This window comes from Acomys russatus, chromosome 20 (assembly GCF_903995435.1).
Source record: "Acomys russatus chromosome 20, mAcoRus1.1, whole genome shotgun sequence".
Classification (NCBI taxonomy): Eukaryota; Metazoa; Chordata; class Mammalia; order Rodentia; family Muridae; genus Acomys; species Acomys russatus.
This window is the reverse complement of record NC_067156.1, coordinates 67,089,749-67,110,710: the sequence shown is the minus strand read 5'-3', so window position 1 is coordinate 67,110,710 and position 20,962 is coordinate 67,089,749.

Sequence of the window (20,962 nt, the reverse complement as noted above, 5' to 3'; positions counted from 1 at the left end):
GTGTTTCTGAAATAAAGAAGAAGCATAGTTTTTAGGAAGTAGTACATGAGAAGAAGACAGGGGGGACGGAGACAAGGGAGATGAGCCTCCTACACTGGAGCAGCTTTTTGGGCCAATTCCCAGAATCACAGACATCAATGAAGACTGTGCGGGGGAGCTAGGAGAACTTCACTTAACTCAAAAAGGCAAGGTGATGGGAAATTTACCAGGGTGGAGTTTCCAGAGCCTTCCTTGAGACCTGCAGTGAACATGAAGCCTTTCACGGGGCAAAATGGCCACACAGAGAGGAAATGTCTGTCCGTTGTTCCTCAGGCATGGCTGCTGAATGCTGACATCTCCCAGATTATAGCCTTCTGATTGTGTGACTTAGGCACAGGGGTGGGGGGAGCATTGGAGTTTTCTGCTCTAACAAGAGCTGCCTTTGCCTGGGCAATAGAGGCAACCCTGTGGTTCCTTCACTGACTATCTCAATGTGAACACATGTGAGTGGGTACACACACACACACACACACACACACACACACACACACACACCTTTTTCTGTTCCCACCTTTGTCCTCTGGGAACTGCTTTCTCCATCCCTAGGTGGGATCACAGCCCCTGGAGTCAGCTGCATGAGCTGCATCTGGGGAGCACTGTCGTTTGTGCAGGGAGGCTAATGCTGGCAATAAACACCCAGGACTATCTGCTAATCAGAGAAGATGGCAGCCACTCACATCAGGAGGATTGCAGGACACGAGCAGAGAAAGGAGGCTCCTGGCAGGACAGAGCTTGGGATAGAAAGCTCCATTTTGTTACGGGTTAAAAAATCAATTCTGATGATTCAAACCTTTCTAATGAACAATTTAATGCGGCCCCATAGAGACGGCAAAATTCAAAGCTTCAGTCACGAGGTATTGATACCATCAGAGAGCAAGTGGCACACACGCAGTGACCATCTTTGAAAGCCTCTCACTCCAGGGGCTCCTCCAGCCACGGTGGGAAGAAGGGGCTGCCTTCCCCTCACTGCTTCTCCCAGGTTACAGCCCTTCTCTCGGGACCCAAGGATATGGCTGGGTTTTCTCACAGCACTATTTATAGACCTGAAAGATTTGGTGGATGGGTTTTCTCCTGTGCACTATCTCACAGCGCACAGCACACGACAGAGCGCACAGCTCTGGGGGATGCTTGCTTGCAGCCGCGCAGGGCAAATCAGATGCAGTGGACCTTTTCAGCTCAGGTTATTATTTTGCAGGAAATAATGCGTGCTAAAAGAACTTGTTGGATATTTTCTGCTAATATAAGTTTGTCTGATAAGAGCTTCCCAGGGAAGCTGCTTCCTGCTGAGCCTGCGGCTTGAGCACAACACTTAGAGCCCTTGGTGTCAGGCTGTTAAGGATTCAATTTTTTTAATGAACATTTAATTAATATTAATGTTATGCTAACAAAATACATTGATTAAATAACTCCTGTAATTCATTACATATCTTGCTGGAAATTGGCAAAATACATGCACTGTGAAAATTCCTTTGAAGTTTAAAAGCATCCGAGGATTTAAAAATTCAGGGAACACAGCACATTTAAAATATCACTGTGCTAGTTTTTAACTGACAGTGATATTTTGTTTGTTTGTTTGTTTGTTTTTAAACCAGATGCATGCCACCCTCAGGAATTTCAATGTCAGTCCACATTTTTGTTCTGAGTCTTTTGTTTTGTTTTGTTTTTGGTAGTTCCAATGGCTATCTAACATGTATTGTGGTAACTAACGTATCCAGGCAGTAAAGTTGACTACTATCATCCTTCGATGCCACCACGGCACTGGGACACAAAAAAGACTGGTATTAGATGTTTAAGCCCAATTCCACCGTGTGCCTCCTGAGCAAAGATGACCTGAGCCTTTGGAGAGAGGACATGGAGACTGGGTTGAGTACATGGGTGATTATTTATGATGGCAGGAGGTATTTTAAAGGTGGTGCCTCTGCTCCGTGAGGTTCTACAAGACCTCTGGCAATAGATGGTGGGGCCTACCTCCAGTCCACTCCTGCACCGTGTCCTTCTGCTCACGGTTGACGTCTGCTGCTTCTGCCACTCAACCATCAGTTCCTCATGGGATCTTTGGTGTTTGGCAAATTATTTCCCTTTTGTTGCATGCATTTTTGTTTATAAAATACTAATTACCTCTTTTATTGTTTGAAGAGATTAAAAGTTAATAGGAGAAACTAAATAAACAGAATGCCATTCTGCACAAACTATATAAGCTGGTAATTAATTTCTGGCCTCCTCTGAGCTAATTAAGTCATATAAAGAAATGAAGTTAATGAACCACTATTCCAGTCATACGAGAGTAGAGACAAGCAGTTTGACTTAATGAATTAATACGATATTTCCTTTCTTAGAGGTTTTCCAATTGTTCTCCTAATCTGAAGGCCCTTTTAATGTCCCTTTCTGGTTACAATGTTTAATAAACGGTAGGGCAATCTGGTGATGGTGTGAGCCTGGGACTATCCCAGGGAGTAGAGATGTGGCCTGGCACCTCCTGAGAACCATGTGATGTGAAGACATTGTCCCTGTCCACTGTGGACCACACCTAGTCATCCAGTCAGCTTGAGCTCACCACTTCCAAGAAGAGTGCCATGTAGCCAAGGTTAGTAAACCACAGAGCACTGGGAGATAGACTTGCCTGTTCCTGCCTCAAGCTGGAAGCCTTTGCTCACCTGCGTAGGCCTTTGATACTTTTTTGACAGAAGTGGCAGTAAAAAGATTTATATGTGCTATTTTCTAAATGGGAACTACACCCAGTGTAATAAAAGTTCTTTTTTATTTAAAAAAAAATCATGCAACAAAATTATTTACCATAAACTCTATATCTTTGGCAGGATTCTTTCTAGACATATCATATTTCTAGGACCCATGGTTTGGCCCTGTATTGGCACATAGTTGGTCCCATATTGACACATACCCTAGCTGTTTGCATAGCTAATGAGGCTTATGCTTCTGGGACAAATTTTTATGTCCTGATGTCAAAGGTCAGGACTTGGCTAAGTCTGCCACAAAGATGGGCTTTGATGTGACAGCAATATCTATGGATGTGTTAGCTACTGTTTCTGTTACCACGAAAAAAAATCTGCCATAGAGAAGGAAGGGTTGATTTGCCCCTTGGTTTGAAACTGTGGTCTGTCACAGCAGGAAAGCCATGGTACCAGAAGAGTTGGGAGGAGGCTGGTCACATCGAGTTGGCAACCGGGACACAGAGAAGCATGTTGGTGTTCCGTTTGCTTGATCTGCTTTGAAAAATGAGTGTGGCACACACATATATCTGAATGTGTGTTCCTTGTGTCTCCCTCCACAGCTCCCCACTGTATTCATTGCAAAAGGGTTTCTCAAGCGAGCTGGAGCTCACCAAGCTTAGTCTCTATCCTCTTAGCTCCAGGGACTCGTGTCTGTGCCCACCATGACCACCTGCCACTTGCACTGGTGCTGGGCATTCTGAACGCACATCCTTAGGCTCGTGTGGCAAATGTAACCACTGAGCCATGTCCTTAACATGGTGTTCTCCTCTCTGTTCATTAGGATTCCAGCCCTTACTCACGAGGGCGAGTCTTCCCTCCACCCCGTCTCTGTGAAAATATATCCGCAGACACAGCCAGAGGTGTGTTTCCAAGGTGATTATAAATCCAGTGGGGTTGACAAGGAAAACTGTCAGTCACAGTGTTGCCTCATACAGATGACAGGAAATTAGTCCTCCACAATCCTGATAAGAGTCGGTGTCCACCCACAGGAAAAATAGAGAGATTAAGAATGAGGAAGTGCATGGGAGACCATGCCCACATCAGTCTGTGATTTAATGGACCCAGTGGTAGACATGAAGGGCAACTTGCTCCTTCCACGGCAGATCTTGGAAGCTGAGACTCTTATTCTGTTGTCTTATTATTTTTAATATTTAATTAAAATTTATTAATTCTTATGTATGTGCTTTTGTATAAATGAAGTGCACCACTTATATCCAGGTGTCTGTGGAAGGCAGATGAAGATATCAGATCTCCTGTGATTGGAGAACAGACAGTTGTGAGCCTCCCAGGATGGAAACAGATCGTGGACCCTCTCTCTGTAAGAGCGATAATGACCCTCAACTCTGAGCCACCTCTCCCGCCCCAGAAGCTGAGAGTTTTTCAGTAAATTGGGCTGTTAAGGCAGCATCAGTTGCAGTGGGCAAAGGAGAGGAATTTGAACTTGGACCGTTTCTGCACTGATACCTGTGGGGCTTTCCCACAGTCTAACCCAGATCTGCTTGGTTTCCTTCTGTCTCGGAGGTGTCTTCCATGGCCCAAGAAGCCAGACTTTCAGTGACATTTGCCTTCTTAACCTACTCTGAGACAGCAGCCTGGGAAGCATCTAGCACAGAACCAGCCTCTTCAGCAGGGGTCCATGCAGACTCTCACCACCATTCGTTCACCTCTGATCTAGGAAATACAGTAACGTGCACGCAGGAGCAATGGTGCAGATCTCTCTTCAGCTTCTCTGCAGCACTCAGCAGTGTATAGGTGTGGGCTTCAGAGTGGAGAGCCTCGGTTTTCTATGCTCACCTTTGCTGACTACAAGACCACAGACAGACATGGGACTCAATGTTCAAGCATAGCCAGGTGCTTATCTAATGATCAGGTGCACGCAATAAAACAAAGGAAGACAGGCACCCTGCAGAAGGCCAGAGATGCCAACGGCTAGGAACCTGGAATCCAGTCTGTTCCTTAATGTGCTGCTGGCCCTGGTCTCTGGTTCCCACTGTGACTGTGATTGGGTCTTGTGACCTTAGTATCTTTCCTCAATCATAGACCTTCCTACCCAAGACATACCAATGGACTTTCTCAACCTGGTAAGAAGAACTGAGCCCTGTGCCTAAGAGCATCCCTCACACGCACTGATATCAGTGGGGATATCATGGACTACTCTGAGCATCTAAAGGCCACCACTACTGACTACCCATAAAGACTAGATGGCACCTCCTGAGACCTTCCTGGGGAACAGGAGTCCCTCTGGTTTCATCCTGTTTCTGATTCAAGTGTGAAATCTAGCTGAGAGGGGGAAAATAAGAGAACAGCATTGAGCAAATGGAGTGCATTCTTACAAAGGTGTAAACTGAGACTAACAAGCGTGGTTCCGATACCTCTTCCCTTTAGGTGTAACAGCCTTTCTTTTCAGTGTGTGGGTGGATGGCAGGCATGTCTGGAGGGATATTTAGGGAAAGTACACTGCGTCAGAATGCCCAGAGAGCCCTTTACCATCAGAAGATCCTTTCTCATTGGCAAAAGACAGAGTAGGATGTTATATATGCAATTTGGAAACCACTGGATCTTGAGCCAGGAATGAGGAAGGACCAACTGATGGAAGTTCCTTCTCAGTCACTGTTTATCCTTTACTATTTATAGCATACACAAAACACCCAGCTTGGCACTGTACGGGGTGATCTATTCATGATGCCTGTGCTCTCCCCCAAGCCCCTCCTGTGAGATGTGACCTCCATAAATGTAGGATAATCCATTATGCAGCTTTTTTCCTTTGGGCCTAAGAGGACCATTGACCATTATAGAGCAGAGTTTTCTGTCATGGTAATGAAATAGACAAGACAATGTGGTGATAGCCATGTCTACAGCAACGGTGATGAGACTGTTAACGTTCCTACCAGAGGTAAATGGGGAGGAGGTCATAGACCTTCACCTGGGATTTCAGCCATCACCCCCTACTTCCATATCCACATGTGGTCTTGGAAAGTGCTGCAGGGGTATCTGACCTTTTGTTGTTGATATGATTGGCATCTGTAGATGTGTTGGGCTGCATTTGTAGATATGTTCAATCCTATGCAGCGTGTGTGCTTCAGGACAGGTTTGCATTGATCTGTCAATCCATTCATGATGGCCAGGGATGGTGGAGGCTCTGTCTTTCCCACTTGTGACCTACTAGAAAGGATGACAGCCACAGTGGGCCAACCCCTTTCCAGAACAGAAGTTAGGCTCTAACAGTATACAGGGCTGTTTGGGGCCTCCTGGTGGAAACCATGGTGATCCACAGAAGCAAGTAGATCAGCACACCCTAGATCCATCTCTTTCTATCACCTGTCAGTGAGGACCAAGTATCCACACCTGCCACTATTAGAACAACAGTCTTGAAACACAGTTGTCCTTTTCCCCCAACCCTTGGAGCCAAAGACACATCTCCCAGATAATAAGCCCTGACTGACCCAGGAGTACTTCCCATAGGCCTCTGCACAACAACAACAGCAACAACAACAGGGCAGTGTCCTTGGGTTCCTGAGCAAGTTTCTAACCCTTCTCATCACATCCCACCCCCGCTTTACTCTCCACTTTTAAAAAATCATTTGCACGGGAAAGCACAGTTGGTTGATCTTGGCTATTAGCTTGACACACCTAAGAGGGAGCCTCAGCTAAGTAATTTCCTCCATCAGATTGGCCTACAGGCATTTTCTTGATAGTTACCCTATGTAGGAAGACCTAGCCCACTGTGGATGGAACCATCCCTAAGAAGGTATGTCTGGACTGTGCAAGGTTGATGAACATGAACCTGGAGGGAAGCCAGTAAGCATCATTCCCCAGTGACCTCGACTTCCACTTCTGCCTCTAGCTTTTGCTTGAGTTCCTGCATCCTCAGACAGATGGCTACATACTGGTGTCCTCAGGGATGCTGAATAATCCCCAGGCTGCTAAAGTCCCTTAGGGGGTGGAAGTATGACTAGCCACAGATTTCAGAAGGCTGCAAAGATGTGGGTGAGGGGGCATCAGTTGTCTTCTGAGAATGAGTTTCAGGAGTTTTCTAAGACTGTGCATTGTAAAAGTAGCATCATATAACAGGGATACCTGGAGTTTGAGGACTTGGTACCAGGAAGTTAGGGAGTCATCCAGGCCTCTAGGGTCACTCTGAGATGAAGTCCGCTGGGGAACCCTCTCTTTTGAGCTTATAGAATAAAATATGAAACTTCAGGACACAAGCCAGAACAAACAGTTTTACCTTTCCCATAAAACAAAAGAACAGTTGGTGGTTGAGAGCATGCTGGAAATATCTGAGTAACCAAAGCTGTGTTAATGCTATAGCCAGAATCTTGAGCATCCCCAAAGAGTTTTGTGTTGAAGTCTTGGTCCCTCGTTTGGCGCCACTGGGACATGATAAAACTCTCAAGCTGTGGGGCCTACAGCAAGGTCTTTAGATTGTTCGAGAGCATGGCCTTGAGGGAACCAGGAATGCTACTCTCTTCCTCTTTTGCTCTGACACCTCCCAGATGTTTTTGTTCCTCAACCTGCTCTTGGCCTGATAAGACAACACAGATTCAAAACCAGGAATCCAAACAATTATGGACTAAAACCTCTGCAGCCCTTTCTCTTCAAAAACTCAATCCCCTCAAGTGTTTGCTGCAGTGACACATTAGGTTCTTCTGTTGCTCTCTGGTGGAGGGACACACACCAAAGTCCATCTGGCTCAGCCACCAATGCTGTATGAGACCTGTTGCCTGGGTAACTTGGTGCCCACGCCTATGGAGTAGGGGCAGATTACAAATACATCTAAAATCGTGGTCAGGGCAACAGTGCACATAGATCACTCACAGGGGTACCTGGTCTTCCTGGGTATCATCCTTAGGAAGCATACACGTGATCACACTGTAAACAAGTGTGAAAAGCTAAAGCATCACCTTAAAAGTTGGTTTTAATCAAGACCAAAATGATCTTAAGATTTCTGAGTAAGCAATAAGAGAAACTGAGCCTGGGTTCCCACTGGCTTTTGGCACCTGTGAACAGAGTCAGCCACCCAACACAGCTCATGGTGATACGTAGGAGACTGCATCTGGCTTGAGCGTGCCATTAACTAAAGCACAGTGGCCTCTGGCACAGGCCTCTGCTCTCGAGCGGACACCAGTTGATCAATTTTATTTCCATCCTCCAATCAAGAGCAAGGCTGACAGAGACTCAGAGATGTATTTCATCTTGATTTACCAAATTTCATTTACCCATCTCCATTATTTGCTCAGATGCTAAGAATACATCTTTTCTTGGCCATTTGCTCCTAATTGATGAGGTGGCCATGCGTGCCGGTCTGGGCTCTCTGGCGGGCTGTCTCTGCCTTTTGATCGACTGTGGATGAAGTCGGCTTTTAGGACTCGCAACGGCCCCTTCTACAGCCACACAGCACTCGTCACTAATGAATAGCATGGCTGTCAGGCTCTGGAAAGCCATCTAATTAAACTGGGAGATTTCCATAAAACGAGTTTGAAATCAATCCGTCAATACTGAAACCACTTAGGAAAATGTACTATGAGCAGTGTGCCTTAGCCCCAGAGAGGGCCGGGCATGCCATCGGTCTTCTGCTTGGGCTCACAGGGTCACCTGTCTTTCCATGACCTGGCCATGGTCACTAGAAGTACCCTCTCTCAGAATTCAGAGATCAGACAGACATTACAGGGCAGATCATCGTCATCACCCTCTCCCCAAACTACACCTGTGGTTCTTGTTGAAAGAATCACTCCTCACCCCACCCAGATCCGTGTTATAAGGTGTGCAGCTTCATGGAGTCTGATAGCAGGATCCTGCCTCAAACTGGGGTGTTCAAATGTCCTACCTGTTCCAAATTTTTGCTGCAAACTATATGTATTCTCTACTATAAAACTTTTTTTACACAATCATCAACATCTAGATAGTTTTGTTACATTTCCTTTTGCATTGTGAAGTCAAGAATTGTTCATATGAGGACGGAAATTTATCAAAGCTTTTATAGGGAGACTTATAACAAATTCACCTAGCCTGGACTCTCTGTGTGGTGAGATGCTCTGTCCTAATTTCTGGGCTACAATCTCTCCTAATATTTGGTTTTGGAAAGTCAAATGGCTTTTTAACTATTTTCACATACAGTATGTAATAAATATGTTTTAAAAAATGGGTTCCATACAAAATGATAAAATACTGAAGGAATTTCTGCAAGTATTAAGAAAAAAAACAAAGCCTACATCACTGAAAGAAGGACAGCAGTTTCAGTTTTTAAACCAGTTGTTTGCTTTATACCCAAATCACCTATTTCAGTTCCACCTGCTTCTTGGAGGAAAGTTAAGCTGGTTTCCCTCTCTGGTCTTTACCAGGCTTAACATGCGAGGTTGAAATGTCAGGGCCTGTCTGGTACACGGGTTTGGAGTTTCTACCACCCCTTTCCAGGCTGCCCTGCTAGAGCCCAGGTTTCCAGCATTAGCTGACCTATTGCTGCTCACAATTTGCCTTCAAAATAAAACATTCTCCTTTCTATGCAGTTGAGTGGCTAAGAACATATATCCACCACCACTAACACACACACACACACACACACACACACACACACACACACACACTGTGATGGCTTGTGGGAGGAGGTGCTGGTTCTGCTTACAGTGGGTTGATCTACAAGGAGCTGGGCTTACATTTTACATATTTTTGAAATGAAAGGCTAGCTATCTCACCACGTGACTTGCTTGCTTGGGTTTGCTTAAGTGACTCTGGCAGCTAGCACCTTGAACCCTTGAACCACGCACACAGTCGCTGGGTGTGGCCATTTTGTGTAATTACTCATTCAACTACTGATTACTTCTCATCCTGTAGCCTTCAGGACTTGTGTTTATCAAGTGCTGAAATTAATCAGATATTGATTATGTGAGTTAATATAAGTAAAGCACTTTGATCAGCCTTGAGAACACAGGGAGAAAGGGTAGGAGAGGTCACTGTTGGGGCCATCACTGTCCCTGGTTCTGGGGACATAGCAGTGAAAGACGCCATTGGTGAACTGGAGTTTATGATGCCACATGGGCAGGGACACAGGGACTCTTAAAGTACAAAAGCTGGTGCAGTGACAAGTATCTGCAGCCACAGCACTTGGGAAGTAGAGGTGTTCAAGGCCATCCTCGCCAACATAACAAGAGACTCTGCCCCAAACAGACAAGCAACAGAGTAGAGATTGGAGGACACAGGACCTCAGGAAGGTTTCTGGCTCTGTCCACAATGTCTGCAGGACCTGAGTCTTGGTAAGTAAGCAGAGTCCAGAGACAGTGCAGGCAGACAGGGTACCAGCTGGGCTAGTTGCAGCACCTGTGTCGGATGGCAGCCACAGCAGATGTGGCTGGCTAGAACCCCATTGGCCAGAGGAAGTATTCAGGAAAGCCGCAGGGTCATGGCAAAGAGTTCATATTTCATAGAGTCCACACAACTCCCAAAGTTCATCTTTTTGGCTTCAGGTGCTTTAAGAAACATCCAACCTTGGGACCAGATGCTGACACTCTGTGTATCAAAAGCAACTTCTCCCTTGGGTGTGGGACTGAGAAGAATCCTAGAGTCCAGACTGCTCAGGCCAGGGTGACAAAGCTTGGGGTCCTGTGTGCCTCCTCTCACACCATCTTGTTCCATTTCTATTCCTGTCCTCCTGAGAGCCCTGCCACCTCAGGTGCCTCCCAGCCAGGAGTCTCAGGCTTTCTGCTCATGCAGCCTTCTTTACTCCTGCAAGCCCTTCCCCCTCCCCCCCAGTAACATGGCTTCTGTCCAATTTCATATTCACTGAGCGTCCAAGTGGGGTGTCAATAAATGCGAAGACAGTTCCTGACAGTACAGCTTTGATCTGAAACTCTCAGAATGAGGGGCTGTGGGGAGGCTTTGTTGGTGAGGTGGCTGCCATGTAAGCTTAAAGATCTGAGTTTGATCCTAGGAGCTGAGACAAAAGCCCAGTGTGGTGGTTCTCAGCTGAAACCAGAACATAGAGGGTGAAGAGACAGGAGGATCCCGGAGGATCCTTGGCCATCCAGGGTAGCTGAACCAGTGAGCTTTGGGTATGCTGAGAGACCCCCTGTTAAAAATGGTGTAAAGGAAAGTGATTGAGGAAGACATTCAGTGCTGCCCTCTGGATTCCACATACATACAGAGATGTACACACACACACTCATTCACACACACACATACACACACACACGTACACATGCACACTTACACTCACAACCCTCATAGTGGAGATGTTCATTCTTTCAAAGCACTAGGCTTCAAATCTATCTCATTTCCAAAGGCTACACAAGGTGCTTACCTAAGAAACTGTGCCTGCCCACCGGAGCACTCCCGTGAAAATCGTCAGACCCCAGCACATGGGATAGCTCACTTAAGAAGAGTGAGACATGGTGTAGTGGGTGAATGACAGACACTTTCCCTCTCCACGGCTTCTTGTTTCTTGCTGCTGTGCCACACCACACACACATGCCTTCACACCCACACACAGCATGTGGGAGTGTCAGTGCACACCTGGATTCTCTTGGTCCCTACCAAGCTCCCTTCTCCATCTGGAAACCCATAAATATTTCGAATTGAATTAAATGGATGTGAGCCGTGCCTAGCCTTGGCATGGCTGAGCTAAGTCACTTAGTATGCACAGCATTCTTCCACTATTGGGCTGGCACCAATGTGTTGTTTACTGATTTACGCTAATTCAAACAGTTTATAATATGTCAGAATTTTTCCAGAGGTTACAGAAGAGATGTTTGGGAAGGCACGCACAGACATTGATAATTAGTACATTAGCCCTAAGGTATTTAACAGGCTTGTTTCTGCAAAAGGGAGAGGAAAATAAGAAAACACCTGGGTATGTTAGTAAAAAGCATATATTTACAGAAAAACATACACATTTAGACACAGTCAGGCACTCACTGGCACACACACACTGCACACATATGCACAAATTCACTAGTTCATTGCAAGAGCATGCACAGTGCACACATTGGTGTGCACAGAGGGAAAATGCATACAGAGGCGTTATGAGTGTGCATGGCCACAGGCACACATGAGCACAATCTGTCTTCTCCCAACCAGCAAGTGTCTGGTTTTACAGAGAATTTAAATATTTAAATATCTGGTGCAGCTCTGGAGTGACAGTGTAAAACCAATGGCTGCACAGCACACTGGTTACCAGCCTCAGAGGTATGCTCGCAAGCAAGGGAGCTTTTGCCTGTGTGCCTTATTTCCTGGGCCACTCTTTCACTCTGTCCCACTGATTTGAGCTGTGGGCCCTAGTGACGCAATGTAGTGTTACCTAGGTTCAAGCCAGCCACTGACTTAGCAAATGAATATTCACACGGGGCTCTGCCACAAGCTGAGCTGTTGTGGTCACTAGTGAGGCAATGCAATCCTCTTGCTAGGGCTCAGAATCAGAAAAGGTCTTTCTTTGTTACCTGGCTGTGTAAACACACGACAAGACATCTCCTGACACAAGAAGAATGTTCTGCCAGTCCAATTTTTTTCTCTAGAAGTTAATTTTATATGATTGAGAATAAAGAACTTAAATTTTGTGACAGTCTTTTTTTTTCTTTTTTGAGGTTTGATAGCAGTTTTCACAGTCTTCTTTCCTGTGGATCCTCCCAGCACTGCCATGGCAACACACAGTGAGTTTACCTCTGGTCCTTTGGACCCATTTTCTTGGAGAGGCCTCACCCCAGATTAAGGTCTCAGGAGCCTGGACTCCCTAGGAACTGCTGTTCCCCATAGGTAAGCTATAGGTTAAAAGGAAAATGGTTTATATTTACCCCAAATTTTGACTTATGGGAGAATCTCTAAAACACACCTGAGAACTTTTGTAAAGGCAGTATTTATTGTTTCCATTTTCAAAAACATGGGGGAAGGGGCTCATAAAATCCAGGTTTATAAAAGAACACAGGCTAAATTTCCATGCCAAGGCAGGTCAGTCTGTAACCAATCCTCTTTGGAAATTTATGTGACCATCAATGCTCATAGTCTAAAGGAATTTCAAAAAGGTCATGATTAGATCTCAAAATGTATAAATAAGTATGAATTACAACTAATATATATTGTTTCTTAAGAATCTTAGAGGCAAGGATTCAACATCATGGCTGCCACCTGAGCCTCCTCCTATGATGGCAGCTTCTTTTTCATGTAGGAAAGAAAGAGGGATATAAGGGAGGAAGGAAGGAGGGAAGGAGAGAAGGAGGGGAGGAGGGAAGGAGGGGAGGAGGGAAGGAGGGGAGGAGGGAAGGAGGGGAGGAGGGAAGGAGGGGAGGAGGGAAGGAGGGGAGGAGGGAAGGATGGGAGGAGGGAAGGAGGGAAGGAGGGAAGGAGGGGAGGAGGGAAGGAGGGGAGGAGGGGAGGAGAGAAGGAGGGGAGGAGAGAAGGAGGGGAGGAGGGAAGGAGGGGAGGAGAGAAGGAGGGGAGGAGGGAAGGATGGGAGGAGGAGAGGAGGGAAGGATGGGAGGAGGGGAGGAGGGAAGGAGGGGAGGAGGGGAGGAGGGGAGGAGGGAAAGAAGGGGAAGGGCAGGGGAGAGGTAAAAGGGAGGAAGAGAGAAAGAAGAAAGAAAAGAAGAGGAAAGAAAAGAGGAGTAAGGGACTGAAGAAAAGAGAAGGGAGGGGCTGGGAAGAGGGGGGATGGGGTGTGGACACAGGACCACAGCAGCTCCTCATGGCCCGCCCCCTCCCTGACAGAGATTACAACTCCCTGTCCAGCAGATAACAAGAATCACGGCGTAAAGCCGCCTTTCAAGCTAGTGGTTCCTTCACTAATAATCGGGATTTATTACCAGGCCCATCTGCTGTCTCTGTAAGGTCACAAGGTGAACCACAGGCATGGCTGATGTCACCATCAAGGTAGCTGGGCGCAAATGGACCCTGACAAGTGTACTTTTAAGAGAATATTGTAGCAAGAGCACTCTGAGCATGGATGTCACGCTGATAAAGAGAATCACCCTAAAATTACTAAAAAGATGTCAGGTTTTAACCCTTTCATCCACGTGATGGATTCAGGCTGTCAGCTTGGTACCTGAGTGCCAGCTGGAAAGCAGAAAGCCGGGCTCAGTGACACATGGCCAGGTGGCTCCATAGGCACTAGAGGCCAGATGCACCAGCTCCAGGAGATTTCCCCAGAACACACATTTGTCACAGGAAAGTATGGGGAACTAGAGTGCCCTACATCTCCAAGTGTGTCACACATTTCTCTGATTCCTAGTGACCATGTCTTGCTTCCAGGAACTAGTGTCAGATGTCCCTCTGTTTTTGTTATTGTTGTTTGTTTGTTTTTGTTTTTTGTTTTGTTTTACAGTAATTCAGAAAAGGTCATGATGATGCCTCCAGAGTTTGCGTTTCTACAGGGCTGTTGTTCATGAGTCATGGTCAGGATACTCCTCCTTCCTTTTCATTTTCTGCTGAGCAGGACAGTGAGGAGGGCGAGGAGGTCCACACACAGCACAACTCTCTCCCCTCCAATAAAGACACAGGACCATTTGCTTTACAGTCTGTTGCTGGCTTCTCTCAAATCACCCTCACAGCGACTGTTCCCTTCCACTCAGCTATGTAAGAAACTGTGGTGGCCACCTGCCTGAAAAATACCCATCATGCTCTGCTCTGTGGCTCAGACATTGCTGGCAGTGTTGCCTTGAGTCTGTAGAGTCTCTGTACCTGGGCCTCCAGAGTGACATGTACAGTACATGTAGGAAGTCTCCAGGCAGGGTCCTCAGTCCTTGGAATCCATCATCAAACTCAGCCAAGCTAGCTCTGTGGTCCTGATGTTGACCTAATGTCTCCCAGGTGACTAGTGATCATTGGCCACACCTGTTTGCACTGTGGTTCACTGAGCTGGGTGTCTATCTTCAGGATAAGGAAGAATAAGGAAGAGAGTCATCCTGAGAATAAGGTGATGTGGGTGACACTGGGTAACCAATGGCTGTCACACTGAGGCTCAGGCAGATCACACAGATGATCCCCAGCTCCATGCCTGATGAGTCACAGGCTTCCAGCATTAGGCAGGTGTCCATCACCAGGCTGTTTTGGCCATCTGGTAATTTCTGAACACATCATGTCCTCACTTCACCTACTCGCTAGCTCAGTTCTTGCTTAGCAGGATCGGCAGATGCCAGCTTTGTCACTCCCTTCTTGTTGGCGATGTGCTTCTCACATCTTCTCCTTGAACTCCTAACTGTGTGCATCAAGTGACCGAATCAACGATGGTCACAGAGGAGAAGGGACGTTGGCAGCCACCTTGGTCACTGGACTTCTTCCACCCTGTGTGCTACTCAGCCTGATCTCAGGCAGCTGCACACACTAGGCCCTATGCATAGATCTTGGGGGCAGCCAGATGTCCTAAGAAGTGTATGGCTACAGATACAGAGACTGGAAGCCCTCCTCCACTGTCCTCTCACTCAGAAGGCCAACATGGAAGCCAGGCAGTCAGGGTGCCTGCGGTGGCCAATGGTCCGCATCAGTCCATGTATCTGAATGCTTGGTCCACAATTGATGGAACTGTTTGGGAGGTGTGGCCTTATTAGAGGATGTGTTTCCCCAGGGGTGCCTTGATGATCATAGACTCTAATGCTCTGAAACCGTACGCCTCTAATAACCTCTTCCAAAGGTTGCCTTGGTCATGGTGTCTCTTCACAGCAGTAGAACAGTAACTAAGACACTGCTCATCTCGGGGCTATGGCATGGCTGTCTTCACCCTTCACCTCCACTGCTCTTCCCTTTACCACCAGCTGTTCTTCTCCCACTCTCTTGTTTGTGGTTCTAGAATATTAAAAAAGGATGAGAGGTCCCAACAAGGCTCTGTGATACCCCTGAGCCACCTGCAGGGACAGGTCACCCTTGCCCACCCTCTCTACCTTACAGCTTCTCCGGTCCACCTGTTGTGATTTACGGCACCCTCTCTCTCCAGCTGCACAGGACAGGCTTTGTATGAGCACTAATACAGAGGGCTGGTCCAAAAGGCACAATAGCTTCTGTTACACAATTAAATTAGACTTTAGCTCCACCACTGCCAGAGCCATGCACACCATTTCATAAGGAGTTTCTTTGGCCATAGAGGCGTATTTAGTTTTTCTAAATAAAATTTATTTTCATTCAATGCATTTGATTCATCATTCTACGGTCCAGGTGATGACTGGGTGATTGCAAATTGTCCATTCAAGGAGGGAGAAGCCCAGAATTTGGGGAAGATGGCAGACGGCACGTTTAAGCACCAATATTGTAATAATCTTGAGTAAAAGCAGAAGTAATCTGAGATACAAACTTCCTTAACTTCTGGGAAAGCCCCTTGTGCATAGACGTAGGCATGGGCCGATTCTCTGTCTACTCTCCACGAGGTCCCCCTGAGAGGGTGACAGCCAAACCTTTGTCAGGTGTGAGGCTGTCAGCAATCATACTTCAGACTTAAAGAAGGAACGTGGTTTACGTCATTGGTAGACACAGAACACAGAATCTCCTCAGATGCCCAGGGCAGCAGTGGGGGATCAAATGCATCCCAGTGTAAAGCTGTGACAGCCATGTGCGTTACTGCTCTGCACAACTTCAGTTGCTCCCGGCCAGTAACTGCACGCTTGTGAGTTATTAACTAAATGCAACTGTTTGTGATGGGAGACCCAGGGTTCAGACAATTCTGCCTCTCTGTTCTTCTGTTTTATACTACATGTGAGGGTTCTGAGTATTTTATTCTGCTCTGGTGGTTCTGGGCCCCCTCTGTATTCTAATGGCAGAACCTCCCAAATTTGTTGCATTCTCCTTGCCAGTACAGCAGCCTGGTCCCTACCTGTGCCTCGCTGGGGACAATTCCCAGCGCTAGTAGTCGCCAGGCACACACTTGCACCTGTGAGCTGCTGACTGGCAGCCCAAGTGGGAGCACATGTGATACAGTAGATAAAACAAACCCACTCTCACCTGGGAGCTCTTGTGTGCTCCTCAGCCGCTCTGTCCAGACAGCTGTTCCTCTCAGTGAGGCCCATCTCTACGCTTGTGGAAAGCCTGATTCTTAAGATGGGGTGGCACAGCTGATAAACCTCTTCCTTCCCATCCCCCATGAAGGTGAGAGGAGTTGCCCTCCTCAGCTCCCGACCCAGTGATGGGCCGGGTGTTAGCTACTGATTTGTTGTGACAGGATCTTCAAACACCGGCTTCCTAGAAACTTCTTCATGAGAAAAATATGGAAATGGCATTCCCATTGCTGTAGTTTTTACCCTTATGGCCTAATAATCTCTATTATTAGATCTATAATTATTATTATGGCAGTATTTTATAACCTGCTAGCAATCAATCAAGACACAGACACTTGTTATATTTCAAAATAGCCTTAGTTGACCTGGGGCAGGGCAGATATCAATCCCCTAAGCTACTTCCAATAGTGGGCCAGGTATCCCATACCTGCCCCAATCCCATGCCATCTGCTTCTAATAATTTCTATCAAGCTACCTCCCATCCATAATCCCAAATACTTGCTTATGTTCTTCATCTGAGCCAAATCTTCCATCCACACTGGCCATGTGCTTCTCCACCTAACCCCTGGCACCAGCCTCCTTCCTCCTTCTTTTCCTCAGGTCCCTCCTCCTCCCCAGATTCTCTCTGTCTCCCCAAGACCTGGAACCTTAGCCACACCCATCCCATTTGCCCTGCCCAGGTGTTTTACTGGTCCAACAGTTTAGGCTCTTAGGCAAGGTACAGGTGGGGCAGAGACCACAAGCAGTGCTTAGCATCAAAATACAGCAGACCAACCTCCAACAGCCCATGGCTGGGGTGTACATAGGATGAGGCAGTATCTGTCCTCACTGAGGTCTAGACAGAAGCAAGAGGAGGTGTGTGGTAGAGATAAAAGGAAAGTTCCTGTCTGCCTGGCTGTGGTCCAGGGACAACAGAGTCTAGCCATGGTCCTCATATCCTCTGAGTGACAATGACACCTTGTTTAAGCCTTTTGATTGGGCTACACCTGGAGGCTGTACAGTTTGACTTAGAAATAATTATTTTTCAAAGTATCACAAATTATCACAAATACCTTACGTGTTTTTTGTAGTGCCCATATTATAATTTAAACAAAAAGAGGAACACACATATTCTATGAATCAATGAAACTATGGCCTGGCTAAATTGCTATGTGTTCCCTTAATATTTTCAAAAAATTGAATTATAAAGGTTAACGTTATGTTCCACTGCATATCAACTCATGATATCTTATATGCAAAAGGAGGCAATTGTTTCTGAAACCGAGTCTTACTATATTGCCTGCATCTCTTGAATGCTGAGATTATAGGGACATGCTACCTACAGAGCTTAAAAGAAACATATTTGAAACATGTAAATGTGAATGTAGCCTTAATGACTTTAAAATACTGTCAAATAATAAAAATAAGATTGCTATTCATTACTCAACATCCTTAGTAATCAGGGAAATACAAATCAAAATGACATTGACATTCCATCTTACACTTGTCAGAATGGCCAAGATTAAAAAACAAACAAAACAAACAAACAAAAACCAGAAAAAACCCTCAAGTGACACCACATGCTGGCGAGGATGCGGAGAAAGGGGAACACTCCTCCATTGCTGGTGGGAGTTCAAACAGGTACAACCACTTTGGAAATCAATCTGGTGCTTTCTCAGAAAAATTGGGAATAGCTCTACCTCAAGACATAGCTATTCCACTCCTGGGCATAGACCCAAAAGATGCTCCACCATACAACAAGGACACTTGCTCAACTATGTTCATAGCAACTTTATTAATAATAGCCAAAACCTGGAAACAACCTAGATATCCCTCAACTGAAGAATGGATAAAGAAACAGTGGTACAATTACACAGTGGAATACTACTCAGCTATTAAAAACAAAGAAATCATGAAACTTGCAGACAAATGGGTGGCTCTAGAGAAGATCATCCTAAGTAAGGTAACCCAAACTCAGAAAAACACACATGCTATGTACTCACTTATAAGTAGTAGATTTTAGCCATATAGTACAGGATGAACCTACTACAATGCACAGACCCAAAGAAGCTAGGTAACAAGGAGGATCCAAGGGAGGATATTCAAGTATCACTCAGAAGGAGAAATAGGAAAGACAGAGGTAGTGGCAGAAGAGAGGGACCAGGTAGGAGAGGGAGCGCAGAGAGGTATGAGGGTAGAGATCTGACCCGAGGAGAGTAGGTGTGGGAGGACAGATGGCCTGCAGAGAAAAGAGAAACTGTGTGGGGGCATCCCTGTGACAAGCTGGAGACCTAAGTCAGGGTAGGCTCCTGGAGAATATGAGGGGGGCTCTGGCAGGGACTCTTAGTAGCAGGGGCCATTGTGTCTCAAGAGGACACCCTCTAACTAGACAAGACTCCTAGTAGAGAAAGAAAACCAGCCCACTACAAAAACTTTGACCCATAATTTATCCTGTCTATAACATGTGTATGGATAAAGATAGAGCAGATAGAGCAGAGATTGAGGGAATGTCCAACCAATGCCTGGACCAACCCAAGACCCACCCCATGGGTGAGAGCCAACCCCTGACACTACTAACAATACTCCACTATACTTGCAGAAAGGAGCCTAGCAAAGTTGTCTTCTGAGAGGCTCCACCCAGCAGTGGTTCTAAACAGATGCTGAGACTCACAGCCAAACACTAGGCAACGCAGAGGGAGTCTTGTGAAAAAGTACAAGGAAGGAAAAAAGGACCTGGAAGTGACAGGGGCTGCACAAGAAGACCAACAAAATCAACTAGCCAGGGCCCAGAGGGACTTGCTGAGACTGAAGTACCAACCAAGGACCATGCATGGACTGGACCTAGGCCCCCTATACAGATGTAGCCAATGGTCATCTCAGGTTTCATGTGGGTCCTCTAATAAGAGGAGCAGGGGCTGTCCCTGACATGGACTCTGATGCCTGCTTTTTGATCACTATCCCCTGCCTTGCCAGATCACAGGGGAAGAGAATACACACAGTCCTGGTGTGACTTGATGAGCTTGGGTGGGTGGATGGGAAAGGGGGGCTCCCCTTTTCTGAGGAATAAGGGAGGGGAGAGGAGGAGAGGGAGAGAGGCTGGGACTGGGAGGAGAGGAGGGATGGGGCTAGGACCATGATGTGAAGTGAATTAAAGAAAAATCACAAAAAATTGCTGTTGACTGTGTCATTTATTTTTCTTTTAAAAATTATTATGCAAATGTGCAGGGTGTGTGTGTGTGTGTGTGTGTGTGTGTGTGTGTGTGTGTGTGTGTGTGTGTGTGTGTGTGAATATACATGCCACTGGGCACATGTAGAAGCCAGAGAATAGTTATTAGGGCTTGGCCCTTGCTTCACTGTGTACTACAGGTTAGCTGACCTTTGAACTCAGGATAGTTCTGCTGCTTCCAATTCTCATTTTGCCACAGGAGTGCTGTGATCACACATCCAGGCCATCTCATCTGGCTTCTGTGTGAGTTCTGGGGACAAAGCGCGAACACTCAGGCTTGTGCATCTAGACCCTTCACTGGCTGTGCTGTCTCTCTGGCCATCATTATATTACAACTGTAGAAGGAGAGACACTGCACAGGGGTGATTATTTTTGTGTGCACTGTGGAAGGAGTGACACCACTGAGCCAGTGAACACACCTGTCAGCTTGCACACTGATGATTATTTCTAATTGTGTACACTGTGGAAGGAGTGACACCACTGAGTGAGTGAGTGAACAAATCTGTCATCTTGCACAGTGGTGGTCATTTCTAATTGTGTACACTGTGGAAGAAGTGACACCACCGAGCCAGTGAACACACCTGTCACTTTGCACAGCAGTGATTATTTCTCCCTGTGAGGACACTTAAATTCTGTTCTCATGAAACTCCAAACAATCCATCCATTGTTATTGATTAACATGTTGCGTCAGACACAGCTCTAACACATCCTGCTGCTTACTCACTCTTCACGGGAACTTCCTGAGATGTAGAAGGCTGGTTTGAGTCCAGTGGGGCACCCAGGTGCGATTCTCAGGAATCACTCCTTAGTCCCCAAGCGGAGCACAGCATCCCCAGGACAAATGCAGTCACAATTTGAATGCTACATCATTAAACAGTTCTAACACTAACCATTTGTTGGCTTAACTGTCCAAATTCATGTGCCTGAAATTTAATCTTGATATTAGCTCTAGCAACATATCCACAGCACAGCTATACATGAGTAAAGGCAGGCTTATGAGAAGCAAGCCTGCAAGTGCCCCTGTCACCAGG